The sequence below is a fragment of the Triticum aestivum genome, chromosome 1B, assembly GCF_018294505.1.
Source record: "Triticum aestivum cultivar Chinese Spring chromosome 1B, IWGSC CS RefSeq v2.1, whole genome shotgun sequence".
Taxonomy (NCBI): domain Eukaryota; kingdom Viridiplantae; phylum Streptophyta; class Magnoliopsida; order Poales; family Poaceae; genus Triticum; species Triticum aestivum.
Genome location: NC_057795.1, coordinates 442,941,351 through 442,959,847, shown reverse-complemented (window position 1 = coordinate 442,959,847; position 18,497 = coordinate 442,941,351).

Genomic DNA, 18,497 nt, shown 5'->3' with positions numbered 1-18,497 from the left:
TAGATAAGTTGTCTTCAACGGGGTTCTCAGCTCCTTTTCTATCAACAATATGTAAATCAAATTCTTGCAGCAAGAGAACCCATCTAATAAGTCCAGGTTTAGCATCTTTCTTTTCCATAAGATATTTAATAGCAGCATGATCAGTGTGAATAGTTACTTTAGAATCAACAATATAGGGTCTGAATTTATCACAAGCAAACACCACTGCTAAAAATTCCTTTTCGGTAGTAGCATAATTTCTTTGAGCATTGTCTAGAGTCTTACTAGCATAATGGATAACATTTAATTTCTTATCTACTCTTTGCCCTAGAACAGCACCTACATCATAATCACTAGCATCACACATAATTTCAAAGGGTAAATTCCAATCAGGTAGCTGAACAATAGGTGCAGAGACTAATGCTTTCTTAAGTATTTCAAATGCTTCTACACAATCATCATCAAAGACAAATGGTACATCTTTTTGTAACAAATTAGTTAGAGGCCGAGAAATTTTTGAGAAGTCCTTAATGAACCTCCTATAAAACCCGGCGTGACCAAGGAAACTTCTTATACCTTTGATGTCCTTGGGACATGGCATCTTTTCAATAGCATCAACCTTGGCTTTATCAACTTCAATACCTCTTTCAGAAACTTTGTGTCCCAAAACAATACCTTCATTAACCATAAAGTGGCACTTTTCCAATTCAAGACAAGATTAGTTTCTTCACATCTCTGCAAAACTCGATCAAGATTTCTCAAGCAATCATCGAAAGAGGAACCATAGACGGAAAAATCGTCCATGAAAACCTCACAAATCTTTTCACAAAAGTCAGAGAATATAGCCATCATGCATCTTTGAAAGGTAGCAGGTGCATTACATAAACCAAAAGGCATACGTCTATAAGCAAAAGTACCAAAAGGGCATGTAAAAGTAGTCTTTGATTGATCTTTAGCCGACACAGGTATTTGAGAGAAACCAGAATAACCATCTAGAAAGCAATAATGCGTATGTTTGCATAATCTTTCTAGCATTTGGTCAATAAAAGGTAAGGGGTAATGATATTTCTTAGTAGCTTTATTTAATTTGCGGAAATCAGTTACCATCCTATTACCTGTGATAATTCTTTGCGCAATTAATTCATCTTTATCATTAGGGACAACAGTAATACCTCCCTTCTTAGGGACACAATGGATAGGACTTACCAACTGACTATCAGCAACGGGATAAATTATACCTGCCTCCAGAAGCTTGAGTATTTCCTTTCTTACCACTTCTTTCATTTTAGGATTCAAACACCGTTGAGGATCACAAACTGGTTTGGCATCCGCTTCCAAATTTATTTTATGCTGACATAGAGTGCGACTAATGCCCTTAAGATCATCAACATTATATACAATAGCGGCACGGTGCTTCTTCAGAGTTTTCAATAATCTTTCTTCTTCATGCTCTGAAAGGTTAGCACTAATAATAACAGGATATATTTTCTTTTCATCAAGATAAGCATACTTAAGATTATCAGGCAACCGTTTAAGCTCAAACACGGGATCACCCTTGGGTGGAGGAGGATCCCCTAGGATTTCAACAGGCAAATTGTGTTTCAGAATAGGTTCTTGTTTAAAGAATACTTCATATATTTCCCTTCTTTCATTCATAAACATATCATTTTCATGGTCTAGCAAATAATGTTCCAAAGGATCACTAGGAGGTACGGCAATAGAAGCAAGACCAATAATTTCATCCTTACTAAGCAATTCTTCCTCATGATGTTGTTTACTAAATTTAGAGAAATTAAACTCATGAACCATATCATCCAAGCCAACAGTAACAACATTCTTTTTGCAGTCTATCGTAGCATTAACAGTATTCAAGAAGGGTCTACCAAATATAATGGGACAAAAGTTATCTTGCGGAGAAGTAAGAACAAGAAAATCAGCAGGGTATTTAGTTTTCCCACACAAGACTTCAACATCTCTAACAATCCCAATTGGTGAAATAGTATCTCTATTGGCAAGTTTAATTGTGACATCAATACCTTCTAATTCAGCAGGTGCAATTTCATTCTTAATTTCTTCGTATAAAGTATGTGGTATAACACTAGCACTCGCACCCATATCACATAAGCCATGGTAACAATGATCTCCTATTTTAACAGAAATAACAGGCACGCCTACCACAGGTCTATGTTTATCTTTAGCACAGGGTTTAGCAATTCTAGCAGTTTCACCTTCGAACTGAATAATATGCCCATCAATATTATTAGACAAGAGATCTTTAACAATTGCAATATTGGGTTCTACTTTAACTTGCTCAGGAGGTACATAAGTTCTGATATTGCTTTTACGAACAACAGTTGAAGCTTTAGCATGATCCTTTACTCTAACAGGGAAAGGTGGTTTCTCAACATAAGAGGTGGGAACAATAGGATCATTATAAGTGATAGTCTTTTCTTCAACTTTAATAGGTGCAACTACTTTTACTTCTATGGGAGGATGATATTTAAACCACTTCTCCTTAGGGAGATCAACATAAGTAGCAAAAGATTCATAGAAAGAAGCTACTATCTCAGAGTCAAGTCCATATTTAGTGCTAAACTTACGGAAAATATTGGTATCCATAAAGATTTAACACAATCAAACTTAGGTGTCATACCTGACTCCTTACCTTTGTCGAGGTCCTAATCTTCAGAGTTGCGTTTAATTCTATCCAATAAATTCCATCTGAATTCAATAGTCTTCATCATAAAAGAGCCAGCACAAGAAGTATCGAGCATGGTGCGATTGTTATCAGAAAGCCAAGCATAAAAATTCTGAAGAATTGTTTCTCTTGAGAGGTCATGATTGGGGCATGAATATAACATTGATTTAAGCCTCCCCCAAGCTTGAGTGATGCTTTCTCCTTCGCGAGGACAAAAATTATATATATAATTGCGATCACGATGAACAAGATGCATAGGGTAATACTTTTGATGAAATTCCAATTTCACTCTTTTATAGTTCCATGATCTCGTATCACATAGCCTATACCATGTCAATGCGTCTTCCTTCAAAGATAAAGGAAAAGCCTTCTTATTAACAACATCATCGGGTATACCTGCAAGCTTAAATAGTCCACAAATATCATCCACATAGCGAAGATGCTCGTCAGGATGCTTTGTTCAATCTCCTGTAAAAGTATTAGTCAGCAGTTTTTCCATGATACCCGAAGGAAATTCAAAAGGAGTTTCATTTTCAATAGGTTCAGTAGGTTGAGGGGCAACTCTTTGCTCTACTGGAAGGGGTGAAGATACCCCAAGCAAGCCCCTCATAGAATTACTTTCCATAGAAACAAGTGACAGAAAATTTCAGCACACTATATAAAATTTTCCTTACCAAATTCCACCTACCAAAGGCACTACACTCCCCGGCAACGGTGCCAGAAAAGAGTCTTGATGACCCACAAGTATAGGGGATCTATCGTAGTCCTTTCGATAAGTAAGAGTGTCGAACCCAACGAGGAGCAGAAGGAAATGATAAGCGGTTTTCAGCAAGGTATTCTCTGCAAGTACTGAAATAAGTGGTAACAGATAGTTTTGTGATAAGATAAATTGTAACGAGCAACAAGTAACAAAAGTAAATAAGGTGCAGCAAGGTAGCCCAATCCTTTTTGTAGCAAAGGACAAGACGGAACAAACTCTTATAATAAGAAAAGCGCTCTCGAGGACACATGGGAATATCGTCAAGCTAGTTTCATCACGCTCATATGATTCGCATTCGGTACTTTGATAATTTGATATGTGGGTGGACCGGTGCTTGGGTGCTGTTCTTACTTGAACAAACATCCCACTTATGATTAACCTCTATTGCAAGCATCCACAACTACAAAAAAAGTATTAAGGTAAACCTAACCATAGCATGAAACATATGGATCCAAATCAGCCCCTTACGAAGCAACGCATAAACTAGGGTTCAAGCTTCTGTCACTCTAGCAACCCATCATCTACTTATTACTTCCCAATGCCTTCCTCTAGGACCAAATAATGGTGAAGTGTTATGTAGTCGACGTTCACATAACACCACTAGAGGTTAGACAACATACATCTCATCAAAATATCGAACGAATACCAAATTCACATGACTACTAATAGCAAGACTTCTCCCGTGTCCTCAGGTACAAACGTAACTACTCACAAAGCATATTCATGTTCATAATCAGAGGGGTAATAATATGCATAAAGGATCTGAACATATGATCTTCCACCAAGTAAACCAACTAGCATCAACTACAAGGAGTAATCAACACTACTAGCAACCTACTAGCACCAATCCCGGACTTAGAGACAAGAATTGGATACAAGAGATGAACTAGGGTTTGGAGATGAGATGGTGCTGGTGAAGATGTTGATGGAGATTGCCCTCTCCCGATGAGAGGAGCATTGGTGATGATGATGGCGATGATTCCCCCCCCCCCCCCGGAGGGAAGTGTCCCCGGCAGCACAGCTCTGCCGGAGCCCTAGATTTGTTCCGCCAAGGTTCCGCCTGTGGCGGCGGAGTCTCGTCCTGAAAGGTTGCTTGCTCTTTTTTTCCCATCAAAAGACTTCATATAGGAGAAGATGGACGTCGGAGAGCCACCAGGGGGCCCACGAGGTAGGGGGGCACACCCAGGGGGGAGGGGCGCGCCCCCCACCCTCGTGAGCAGGGTGTGGGCCCCCTGGCCTTCATCTTTGGCGACGATTTTTCTTTATTTATTTTAAGGTATTCCGTGGAGTTTCAGGACTTTTGGAGTTGCGCAGAATAGCCCTTCAATATTTGCTCCTTTTCCAGCCTAGAATTCCAACTGCCGGCGTTCTCCCTCTTCATGTAAACCTTGTAAAATAAGAGAAAATAGCCATAAGTTTTGTGACATAACGTGAAATAACAGCCCATAATGCGATAAATATCAATATAAAAGCATGATGCAAAATGGACGTATCACGTATCAATTTGTATTTGACATGAAGGAAGCAATAGCAATAAAACTGAACAATCATTATGCTAAGCTAATAGATGGGTCTTGTCCATCACATCATTCTACTAATGATGTGATACCATTCATCAAATGAAAAAACATGTCTATGGTTAGGAAACTTAACCATCTTTGATTAATGAGCTAGTCTAGTAGAGGCTTACTAGGGACACAATATTTTTTTTCTTTGTATTCACACATGTATCAAGTTTCCGGTTAATACAATTCTAGCATGAATAATAACCATTTATCTTGAAATAAGGAAATATAAAATAACAACTTTATTTATTGCCTCTAGGGCATATTTCTTTAGTTGTGACATTCACTTGTTCGGAGAGATTAGCATCAACTTCTTCTTTGGTGAGTGGAGGATCATCTTGATCAGTAGAATCGCTTTCAGATATAGCAGGCTTAGCAGGTATTTTCCTTGGTTTACTCTTTTTCTTCAGAGTAGCAGATTTTGGATCATGTTTATTCTTTGTGCACCGTTCTGCTTTTCCTTCAACCTTTTTCTTCTCAACGTCTGACTTGATGAGATGATGATTTTCTTCTTCTGTTGCCTGCTCCTTTTCAGCCTTCTTGGCTCTCTTTTCAGCATTCTAAATGTGCTTGGCCTTTTCTTCCGGAAAAGATTCTGGAGTTAAGAGAGATGAATCATGAGCGTTTGGAGGTGGAGTAGGCCTTTCCTGGTGCTCACCTCCCCCGATGTGTCCAATTTTGCGAAAATCACCCCACAGGGGATGGAAGGCAAAGTTCTTTGCATAGTGAGGATGAACCATCTTGTAGTGAAACCACTTCCGAACCCAGTGACGCTGAATCTTTCGCACACGCCTCTTTCTCTGAGTTGAGTCCTCTCCTGGTACTATGTTATAATCATCGTGTGAGATGTACTGAGCTGAATTGGTGATTGGTTGCCTACCACCTTTCCTTTTCTTTGGAGCTTCTGCCTCTTGCTCATTTGCATTTTGTTCGGATCTCTTCCTCTTGCTGGTTGATGGGCCTACCATTGGGTGATGACCCACAAGTATATGGCGCCAATTGTAGCGTTTTTGATAAGTAAGAGTGTTGAACCCAACGAGGAGCAGAAGGAAATGACAAGTGGTTTTCAGCGAGGTATTGTCTACAAGTGCTAAAATTGTAAGTAGTGGAGTAGTTTGATAGAAAGATAATTTGTAACGAGCAAGTAACGACAGTAGTAACAAAAGTGCAGTAAGGTAGACCAATCCTTTTGAGGCAAAGGACATGCCAAAATGGTTTCTTATGATAAGCAAAGTGTTCTTGAGGGTACACGGGAATTTCATCTAGTCACTTTCATCATGTTGGCTTAATTCGTGTCCGGTACTTTGATAATTTGATATGTGGGTGGACCGGTGCTTAGGTGTTGTTCTTACTTGAACAAACCTCCTACTTATGATTAACCCTCTCGCAAGCATCCGCAACTACGAGAAAAGTGTTAAGAATAAATTATAACCATAGCATTAAACTTTTGGATCCAATCGGTCCCTTATGGAATAGCGCATAAACTGGGGTTTAAGCTTCTGTCACTCTTGTAACCCACCATCTAATAACTACTCCACAATGCATTCCCTTAGGCCCAAATATGGTGAAGTGTCATGTAGTCGACGTTCACATGACACCACTAAGAGAATGGCAACATACATACCATAAAAATATCGAACACATATCAAGTTCACATGATTACTTGCAACATGATTTCTCTCGTGACCTCAAGAACGAAAGTAACTACTCACAAATGATAAACATGCTCAAGATCAGAGGGGTATTAAATAGCATAATGGATCTGAACATATAATCTTCCACCAAATAAACCATATAGCAATCAAATACAAGATGTAATCAACACTACTAGTCACCCACAAGCACCAACCTATAGTTTTGATACAAAGATTGAACACAAGAGATGGACGAGGGTTTGAGAGGAGTTGGTGTTGTGAAGATGTTGATGAAGATAGCCCTCCCCAAGATGGGAGAGTTGTTGGTGATGATGATGACAATGATTCCCCCCTCCGGGAGGGAAGTTCCCCCGATGGATTCGCTCTGCTGGAGGGCAAAAGTGCTCCCGCCCAAGTTCCGCTTCGAGGTGGCGGTGCTTCGTCCCAAGTGTCCTCCTCTAATCATTTCTAGGTCCAAATAACTTATATACCAGAAGATGGGCGCTGGGGGTGGGTCGAGGAAGGCAGCACCCACCAGGGCGCGCCTGAGCCCCCTGGCGCGCCCAGGTGGGTTGTGCCCACCTGGTGGCCCTCCTCTGGTACTTATTTGCTCCAATATTTATTAAATATTCCACAAAAAATCTTCGGGGAGTTTCAGGTCATTCGGAGTTGTGCAAAATAGGTAGCTTGGCGTAGCTTTTTCAAGTGCAGATTTCCAGCTGCCAGAATTCTCCCCCTTGGTGCATACCTTGCATATTAAGAGAGAAAATGCATTAGAATTACTCCAAATAGCATTATTATACAATAAAACAATATAAATAACAGTAGGAAAACATGATGCAAAATGGACATATCAACTCCCCCAAGCTTATACCTTGCTTGTCCTCAAGCGAAAACCAAAATCGAAAAACATGTCCGCGTCTTAGAGAGAGAGGTGTCGATACAAACAAAAATACGGACATAGCAGCATCATGTGACTTATTATAACAACAACAAACTTTAATATAGACCTTTTATCATAGAACTTTTTATCATAGACTTCTCATGAACAAGTGACAAATCATCACAACATCGAAGTATAAAGCATAAACTCTATTGGAAACCAACAAACTATGTTCTCAGTCAACTTTGCAACTACAATTCATCATCTTTTCAGGAAGGGTCACGTATCGGAGCCTTTAGGCAAGTCCACATACTCAACCATCATTTAGTCTTCTATGATTGCTAACACTCACCGCGTACACATGAGCAAAACGTTTCAACCGGACACAAAGGAAGATAGGGGCTTATAGTTTCGCCTCCCAACGCACTCACCTCAAGGGTGATGTCAACAATACTAACTCATGCTACCCATATTCAACTGGAGATATGTGCCTAGATCTTTCCTCACCACATGATGCTTGCCAAAGGAGAAAAATAAAAGGAATAGAGAGAAAAACTGTGACTCTTGCATGAAAGTAAATACATGAAAGTAAAAGATAGGCCCTTCGCAGAGGGAAGCAGAGGTTGCCATGCACTTTTTGTTTGTATGCTCAACCCTTAGTGCAAGAGAACGCCACGTTATATTGCCCCTTGTGATGGCAACCTTTATTATGCAGTCTATCGCTTTTATTCTTCACCATTGCAAGTTCGTACAACGCTCAATTTTCCCTTACACTAAATGATCTCACATTTTTATAAGCAATTTTTATTGCCCTTTTTGCACCGATGACAACTTACTAGAAGGGTCTTACTCAATCCATAGGTAGGTATGGTGGACTCTCAAACAAGATAGGGTTTAAGGGTTTTGGATGCACAAGTAGTATCTCTACTGAGTGCGGAGTTTTTGGCTAGTAAAGGTAGGGGCAAGCACCACATGTTGAAGGATCTATGACAATATAACTTCTATGTGAATATGAACAAGCATCAATCATTAAGTTGTCTTCCTTGTCCAATGTCAACAATTTTGGCATATAATATTTTGATGGGTGCTCACAATCATAAAAGATTTCCATGATAGTATATTTATATGTGAATCTTCTCTTCCCTTATTAATTCTTTCATGTGTTGCATCATTGACCAATGCTATGTTTGTCAATATACAATAAAATTTTATACTTATACTTTTCCTTGTGTAATGTCATCACTTACCATAAGATTAGCATATGATTGTTTTCTTTTATTTCCTTTCTTTTTGTTGCATCAAGAAAGTAAAGAAGGCAAAACTCAAACTATACTTTATTATATCTCGCACACGATTACAAGGATTGATCACTAAGAAAAATCACAAAAAGAAAGGATCAAACTAAACTTTTATCCATCTAATAGCAAAAGATAACCGTTGATCTAACTAAGAAAGTAAGGCCAAAAGATAGTGGAGATTGATACAATACCGGGGCACCTCCCCCAAGCTTGGCGAAAGCCAAGGGGAGTGCCCATACCCAATACTCAGTTTTCTTTTGGTGGTGATGAAGAATATGGTGGTGATGAAGTAGAAGAAATCCGGTCCTGAAGGATCAAGAGGCTCTCCAATCTTCGGATGACTCTCCACAGGGAAGCAATGTGCTCCATATGCAAAATAGTTTCATGATTGAGATACTTATATTGTATACGAACCGTATTAATGATCCTGAAGGCTGCAATCTCTACGGGGGTAAGATGAGTGATGTCTACTACGCAACCTTCTTCTTGAAGACGTTGTTGGGCCTCAAAGTGCAGAGGTTTATAGGACAGTAGCAAATTTCCCTCAAGTGGATGACCTAAGGTTTATCAATCCATGAGAGGTGTAGGATGAAGATGGTCTCTCTCAAACAACCCTGCAACCAAATAACAAAGAGTCTCTTGTGTCCCCAACACACCCAATACAATGGTAAATTGCATAGGTGCACTAGTTCGGTGAAGAGATGGTGATACAAATGCAATATGGATGGTAGATATAGGTATTTGTAATCTGAAAATATAAAAACAGCAAGGTAACTAATGATAAAAGTGAGCGTAAACGGTATTGCAATGGTAGGAAACAAGGCCTAGGGTTCATACTTTTACTAGTGCAAGTTCTCTCAACAATAATAACATAATTTGATAAAATAACTATCCCTCAACATGCAACAAAGAGTCACTCCAAAGTCACTAATAGGGAGAACAAACGAAGAGATTATTGTAGGGTGCGAAACCACCTCAAAGTTATCCTTTCTAATCGATCTATTCAAGAGTCCGTAGTAAAATAACACGACGCTATTCTTTCCGTTCGATCTATCATAGAGTTCGTACTAGAATTACACCTTAAGATACAAATCAACCAAAACCCTAATGTCACCTAGATACTCCAATGTCACCTCAAGTATCTGTGGGCATGATTATACGATATGCATCACACAATCTCAGATTTATCTATTCAACTAACACAAAGTACTTCAAATAGTGCCCCAAAGTTTCTACCGGAGAGTCAAGACGAAAACGTGTACCAACCCCTCTGCATAAGTTCATTGAACCCGCAAGTTAATCACCAAAACATACATCAAGTAGATCACGTGAATATCCCATTGTCACCACAGATAAGCACGGCAAGACATACATCAAGTGTTCTCAAATCCTTAAAGACTCAATTCGATAAGATAACTTTGAAGGGAAAACTCAATCCATTACAAGAGAGTAGAGGGGGAGAAACATCATAAGATCCAACTATAATAGCAAAGCTCGTGATACATCAAGATCGTGCCAAATCAAGAACGCGATAGAGAGAGAGAGAGATCAAACACATAGCTACTGGTACATACCCTCAGCCCCGAGGGTGAACTACTCCCTCCTCGTCATGGAGAGCACCGGGATGATGAAGATGGCCACCGGTGATGGATTCCCCCTCCGGCAGGGTGCCGAAATAGGGTCCCGATTGGTTTTTGGTGGCTACAAAGGCTTGCGGCGGCGGAACTCCCGATATATCTTCCTCCTCGATGTTTTTAGGGTATATGGATATATATATATATATATATATATATAGGCGAAAGAAGTCGGTCAGGGGAGCCACAAGGGGCCCGCGAGGGTGGGGGCGCGCCCAGGGGGTAGGGCGCACTTCCCTGCCTCATGGCTTCCTCGTTGCTTCCCTAACGTCTACTCCAAGTCTCTTGGATTGCTTCCGTTCCAAAAATAACTCTCCCAAAGGTTTCATTCCATTTGGACTCCGTTTGATATTCCTTTTCTGCGAAACACTGAAATAGGCAAAAAAACAACAATCTGGGCTCGGCCTCCGATTAATAGGTTAGTCCCAAAAATAATATCAAAGTGTATAGTAAAGCCCATTAAACATCCAAAAAGGATAATATAATAGCATGGAGCAATCAAAATTTATAGATATGTTGGAGATGTATCAATGAGCATAGTAGGGTTCAAGGATATCTTCCTCTTCCTCATCAGCGGCAATGCTTACTCGTCCATCGGCACTTGATCTCCGGTGGCCTCCTTGCTCTTGTCCTCCTTTGTTGCCCCAACGGGGTCTTCTCTCTTCAACTCGATCTTCATCAACCAAGCATCTTCTTCCATATGATCAGAGGGGGAGAAGACATGATGCCTGGCTCAATAGATCTGACAGAAAATAGCAAGAAAAGAAAGCAGGAGATTTCTCCGCGATACGGAGGTCAACAGGTTCGGGAGGTATATATAGATTTTTTTATCTTGGGGAACAAGCAGAACGGAAGAAAAACAAAGACCGGAAAGTACCCGAGCTGGGCACAATGCACCTGGGCGCGCCCTGGTGTATCATGCCCACCAGGGTCACTTTCCTGGAAGTTTCTTATTTTCCTAATTTTCTAAATATTCCAAAACTGACAAAAAATATTTTTGCGGATTTTTTGGAGTCCGTTTACTTACCATATCACGTACCTCCTTATTTTCACGATTCTGGAGTGTTCTGGAAGGACTCTTTTATGTGTTCTTCCGGTGTCAAAGTTTGGATAAGATTGCTTTCAACATTAATGGGCATACATGAGCTATAGTGTTTTATTCGTTGCCCATTGACAACCTTCGGGTTTGTCCCTTCGGCATTATTCATTTTGATAGCTCCGGATTGATAGACCTCCTTGATGACATAGGGTCCTTCCCATTTGGAGAGGAGTTTTCCTGCAAAGAATCTGAAATGAGAGTCGTACAAAAGAACATATTCTCCTACTTTGAACTCACGCTTTTGGATTCTCTTGTCATGCCATCTTTTAACTTTTTCTTTGAATAACTTAGCATTTTCATAAGCCTGGGTTCTCCATTCATCTAATGAGCTAATATCAAATAACCTCTTTTCTCCAGCAAGTTTGAAATCACAATTGAGTTCTTTTATGGACCAAAATGCTTTGTGTTCTAACTCAAGAGGTAAATGACAAGCTTTTCCATAAACCATTTTATATGGAGACATACCCATAGGATTTTTGTAAGCTGTTCTATAAGCCCAAAGTGCATCATCTAATTTCTTAGACAAATTCTTCCGGGACCTATTAGCAGTCTTTTGTAAGATTATTTTTATTTCTCTATTGCTAAGTTCAACTTGACCACTAGACCGAGACTTTTAATTAGGTGACGCAATTCTATGGTTAACATCATACTTAGCAAGCATTTTACGGAAAGCACCATGAATAAAGTGTGAACCACCATCAGTCATTAAATATCTAGGGACTCCAAACCTTGGGAAAATAACTTCCATAAGCATTTTAATAGAGGTGTTGTGATCATCACTATTGGTTGGAATAGCTTCTACCCACTTAGTAACATAATCAACAACAACCAAAATATGTGTATACCCATTAGAGGAAGGAAAAGATCCCATGAAGTCAAATCCCCAAACATCAAATGGTTCAACAGCAAGTGAATAATTCGTAGGCATTTCTTGACGCTTACCGATATTACCTATTCTTTGGCATTCATCACAAGATGAGACAAACTTACAGGCATCTTTGAAGAGAGTAGGCTAGTAAAAACCAAATTGCAATACCTTAGGAGCGGTTCTATCTCCCGCGTGATTTCCTCTATTAGCTTCAGAGTGACATTTTCATAGGATTTGTTCCTGTTCATGCTCAGGTACACAACGTCTAATAATACCATCTACTCCTTCTTTATAAAGATGTGGGCCATCCCAAAAGTAATGTCTTAAATCAAAGAAGAATTTTTTTTCTTTTGTTGGTATGTAAAGCTAGGTGGTATGTATTTAGCAACAATATAATTAGCATAGTCAGCATACCAAGGTGTACTATGAGAAACATTTATTGCAGCTAGATGTTCATCAGGGAAGCTATCATTAATTGGTTGTGGATCATCAAGAATATTTTCAAGTCTAGACAAGATATCAGCTACGGGGTTCTCTGCTCCTTTCCTATCAGTGATATGCAAATCAAATTCTTGCAGCAGGAGAAGCCACCTAATGAGTCTAGGTTTAGCATCTTTCTTTTCCATAAGATATTTTATAGCAGCATGACCGGTGTGAACAATTACTTTAGAATCAACAATGTAAGATCTGAATTTATCACAAGCAAACACCACTGCTAAGAATTCTTTTTCAGTAGTAGCATAGTTTCGTTGAGCATTGTCTAGAGTTTTACTAGCATAATGAATAACATCTAGTTTATTATCAACTCTTTGTCCTAGAACAACACCAAGTTATAATCACTAGCATCACACATAATCTCAAAAGGCCAGTTCCAATCAGGTGGTTGAACAACAGGTGTAGCAATTAAGGATTTCTTTAGTGTTTCAAAGGCTTCCATGCAATCATCATCAAACACAAAGGGAATATCCTTTTGCAAAAGATTAGTAAGAGGCCTAGAAATTTTAGAAAAGTCTTTGGCAAACCTCCTATAGAAACCAGCATGACCAAGGAAACTACGAATACCTTTGATATCTTTAGGAAATGGCATTTTCTCAATTGCATCAACCTTGGATTTTTCCACCTCAATGCCTCTTTCAGAAATTTTATGGCCCAAGAAAATACCTTTATTAACATAAAGTGGCACTTCTCCCAATTCAAGACAAGATTTGTTTGTTCACATCTCTGCAAAACTCCATAAATATTCCTTAAACAATCATCAAAAGACTTCCCATAAACAGAAAAGTCATCCATGAAAAGCTCAACAATATTTTCACAAAAATCAGAGATTATAGTAGTCATACATCTTTGAAAGGTAGAAGGTGCATTACATAAACCGAAAGGCATACGTCTATAAGCAAATGTTCCAAAAGAACAAGTAAAAGTGGTGTTTTCTTGATCAGATTGTAAAACATGTATTTGTGAAAAGCCAAAGTATCCTCAAGGAAGCAAAAATGTGTGTGCTTAGATAATCTTTTGAACATTTGATCGATGAAATGCAGAGGGTAATGATCTTTTCTAGTAGCTTTATTTAATTTTCTATAATCAATTACCATTCTATAGCCTGTGACAATTCTTTGTGGAATAAGCTCATTCTTATCATTAGGAACAATAGTAATACCTCCTTTCTTAGGGACACAATGAACAGGACTTACCCATCTATTATCAGCTATAGGATAGATTATACCCGTTTCCAGAAGTTTCAATATTTCCGTTCTTACCACTTCTTTCATTTTCGGGTTTAACCGACATTGGTGATCAACAACGGGTTTAGCATCAGGTTCCATATTAATCTTGTGCTGACATAGAGTGGGACTAATGCCCTTAAGATCATCAAGAGTATATCCAATAGCAGCCCTGTGCTTCTTTAGAACTTTCAATAATCTTTCTTCTTCATGTTCTTAAAGGTTAGCACTAATAATAACAGGATATATCTTCTTTTCATCAAGATAAGCATATTTCAGAGTGTGGCAATTGTTTTAATTCAAACACAGGATCACCTTTAGGTGGAGGAGGACCTCCTAGAGTTTCAATAGGCAAATTGTGTTTAAGCAAAGGTTGTTGTTCGAAAAAGATTCTATCTATTTCATTTCTTTCACGCATATGCAAATCATTTTCATGGTCTAGCAAATATTGTTCCAAAGGACTAGTAGGAGGTACAGTAATAGAAGCAAGACCAATAATCTCATCCTTATTAGGCAAATCTTTCTTATGAGGTTGTTTACTAAACTTGGAAAAATTAAACTCATGAGATTCATCACCAAACCTAACACCGACAGTTTGTTTCTCACAATCTATTTTAGCATTGTCAGTGTTCAAGAAAGGTCTACCAAAAATAATGGGACAAAAGTCATCTTGTGGGGTACTAAGAACAAGAAAATCAGTAGGGTATTTTATTTTCCCACACAAGACTTCAACATCTCTAAGAATCACAATTGGTGATATAGTATCTCTATTAGCAAGTTTAATAGTAACATCTATGTCTTCTATTTCAGCAGGTGCTATTTCATCTTTAATTTCTTGATATAAGGAGAAAGGAACAACACTCACACTAGCACCTAGGTCACATAACCCATGATAACAATGATCTCCTATCTTAACTGAGACAACAGGCATGCCAACAACTGGTCTATGCTTATCTTTTCCTTCTGGTTTGGCAATTCTAGAAGCTTCACCACAGAAGTAAATAACATTCCCATCAATATTATCCACTAAGAGATCTTTAACCATAGCAACACTAGGTTCAACTTTGATTTTTTCAGATGGTTTGGGTGTTCTAACATAACTTATGTTAACCACAGTTGAAGCTTTAGCATGCTCCTTCATCCTAACAGGAAAAGGTGTTTTTTCAATATAACAAGTGGAAACAATTGGATCAACATTGTAAATGATAGTTTCTCCTTTAGCTTTTGTTGGTTCTTTAACTTCTTCTTTAATAGGTGGTTGAAATTTAAACCACTTCTCCTTAGGGAGATCAACATGAGTAGAAAAAGATTCACAAAAGGAGGCTACTATCTCAGAGTCAAGTCCATATTTAGTGCTAAACTTTCAAAGCATTGGTATTCATAAAAGATTGAACACAATCAAACTTAGGTTCAATACCTGACTCTTTACCTTCATTGAGTTCCCAATCTTTATAGTTGCGTTTAATTCTTTCTAAAAGATCCCACCGGAATTCAATAGTCTTCTTCATAAAAGAACCAATACAAGAAGTATCGAGCATGGATTGATCATTACGAGAAAGCCGAGCATAAAACTTCTGAATAATAATTTCTCTTGAGAGCTCATGATTAGGGCATGAATATAACATTGACTTAATCCTCCCCCAAGCTAGAGCGATACTTTCTCCTTCACGAGGCCAAAAATTATATATATAATTCCGATCATGATGAACTAGATGCATAGGATAAAATTTCTGATGAAATTCCAATTTCAAACGGTTCCAGTTCTAAGATCCAATATCATCGCATATCCTATATCATGTCAATGCTTTTTCCCTTCAAAGATAAAGGGAAAACCTTCTTCTTAGCTTCATCTCCGGGCAAACCTGCAAGCTTAAACAATCCACAAATTTCATCCACATATATCAAGTGCATATCAGGATGTTCGGTTCCATCTCCTGCATAAGAATTAGCTAGCAGTTGCTCTAACATACCCGAAGAAATTTCATATTCAATATTTTCAGTAGGTGTAGTAGGTTGAGGCACTACAACAAACACCCCCATATACCAACACATATGTAGCAACGCACTATAGCATGTGTTGTTGTTGGGTTAACCCTCCCACCTCCCCACGAGCCACACAGACCTCTAACCTCTATCCACCACCACCACCTCGTTCGCCTAATATCATGCCTCTAAGGACGAAAGAAAAAATCCTCTCCGCCAATTCTATCCCTAGATTCCTCTCTCTCTCTGCCACCACCGATTCCAGTTAGCTTTGCCGCTCCCCTGCACTACTGATCCCCAGTTCAGATCCATCTTGTTGTTCTCCTCTAACCCGCGGCCTTCGCAATGTCCTACGCACCCCTGCCCATGCCCTGCAGAAACCCTAGTCACCATGGGTCGCTGGCGCAACTTTGGCGCCTCCGGTTTGTCGACCCACCACCCCGCAACTCTGGACAAGCAGCTATCGGCTCGGGCTCCACGGTGCTGCACTACGTCGGCTACCTCTACTCCGACGCAGACGATTCAGTAAGGCATTGACCCCCTCTGGTCCAACCCTCGCTGGTGTTCAGTGTGGCTTGGCTATCATGCCAAGCTTGTTTCTTTTTCAGCAATCTCGACGATGATTTATGCTACCTTGATCACTCGCCTGATCTATGCATCCATGCCACTCCACGCTCTGAGTTCTCCTCTGCAATTGTGTGCACACTGAAATACCATGTTGTAAGTACCAGGGAATCAATTTATGCCGAGTATGTTGACATGATACATACAGTCTGACGTATTCTATAACTTAACTAATTTATGGCTATATTTTTGCTAATAACAGCTTGATGACATGATACATACAGTCTGACGTATTCTATAACTTATGTTTTCTCGAGATTGTATTCTGTAACTTCTTCATCGTGCTTGGTACAAATATTTTTATCTTCTATATCTATGCGAGAAAATGCTGCAACTCAAGGTAATGCTAACAATGCCTTAAAATTTTGATAGCTTTTAATTGGGAACTGACTGGCAGTATACAATTTTTTTGCTTCTTTGCACTGTTATCTTATTTCAGTTTCCTAACATACAGAAAAGCCCCAATATGTTATCTTCAGTTTGTAGTTGACTCTTCATTTATGCCGAGTATGTTGTACTAGCTGGACATCGTCATCGCTCAAATGTGTGGTAGGTGCCTTTGTTTACATACTTTAGTTCCTTATATAGTAGCACTTTCACACCAACTGGGCATGCTAAATTTAAGTTGAAAGTTTTCAACCTTTAGAATAAATTCAAGTTTAACGTTTCATATGCATGCGTGGTTTGTTATTAACTGCATTGTTATTTAGCTAGCTGGTACTAAGTTCTAGAAGGCATCCTCCTTCCAGAGCCAAATTTCTTAAATTTTAGAGAAAAAATAAATGTTTAGTCCATATGCATGTAAATCTTGATCTCGTCATCTATATTTCACCTTAATATTGTGCCATTCACAGGTACATATGCAAGCTGGGTTTTATTATATGTTCAATAGCAAAGAACTCACATTGTGAATTCTTGTTACCACTCCCTGAATACTACCCTAGTATATCATTGCGTCCGAGTGATGATATTTCCAAAGATCTAAATATTGACTTGCAGTTCTCAAGAATAAAATGTGACTGACTTTATCTTCTACAGTGTCTGCTTTCCATGATGTACTGTTGCGATTGATGTGCCTTTCATGGTAAGAAGATTACACAAATCTGGATCTTAGGTCTATTGGATTCTGCTCAAGAGTGTTATATCCTATCTAACCCATATCTTAGGTTTCTAACTAATGTACTTTTCATATATTAGATGAGAACGGAACTAGGGATTGCGGATGATGTGGTCATTTTCTACTTTTGGGGACTGGTGATCCATTAACTAAGATGGGCATTCTGTTTCTTATGTGTGGACGCTTTACTTTTTTTTTGTAGTTTAACTGATGGCAGCTAATTGCGCATCCCTAAACTTTCTTCATGCAATTCTCTTGATTTTAAATGCAAGAACATCTGATTTCCCGGATTCTCTGTACCTATTTGTATTTTTTTGACCAGCCGTCTACCAATCGCCACCCATCTAAAGCTGCACAAAAGACGCGCCACCATATAGATAAGCTTCTGCCGCCCAACATTGACATGTTTCCCCTTGGTTTCGTGAATGTGAAACAAGAATTGAACTTGACAACACTGAAGTTAAATCAAGTATAGCCATCTAGTATAGTCATGCACATCAATTATTAAAGAAAAAAATGCTTATATGTAATTTATATTTTTTCCATCCTATACCAATGATCAATATTGTAATAAGCTTACTGCGCAGTTCACTCAGATTTCAGTATATAATAGACTACACACATATTTTTGTTT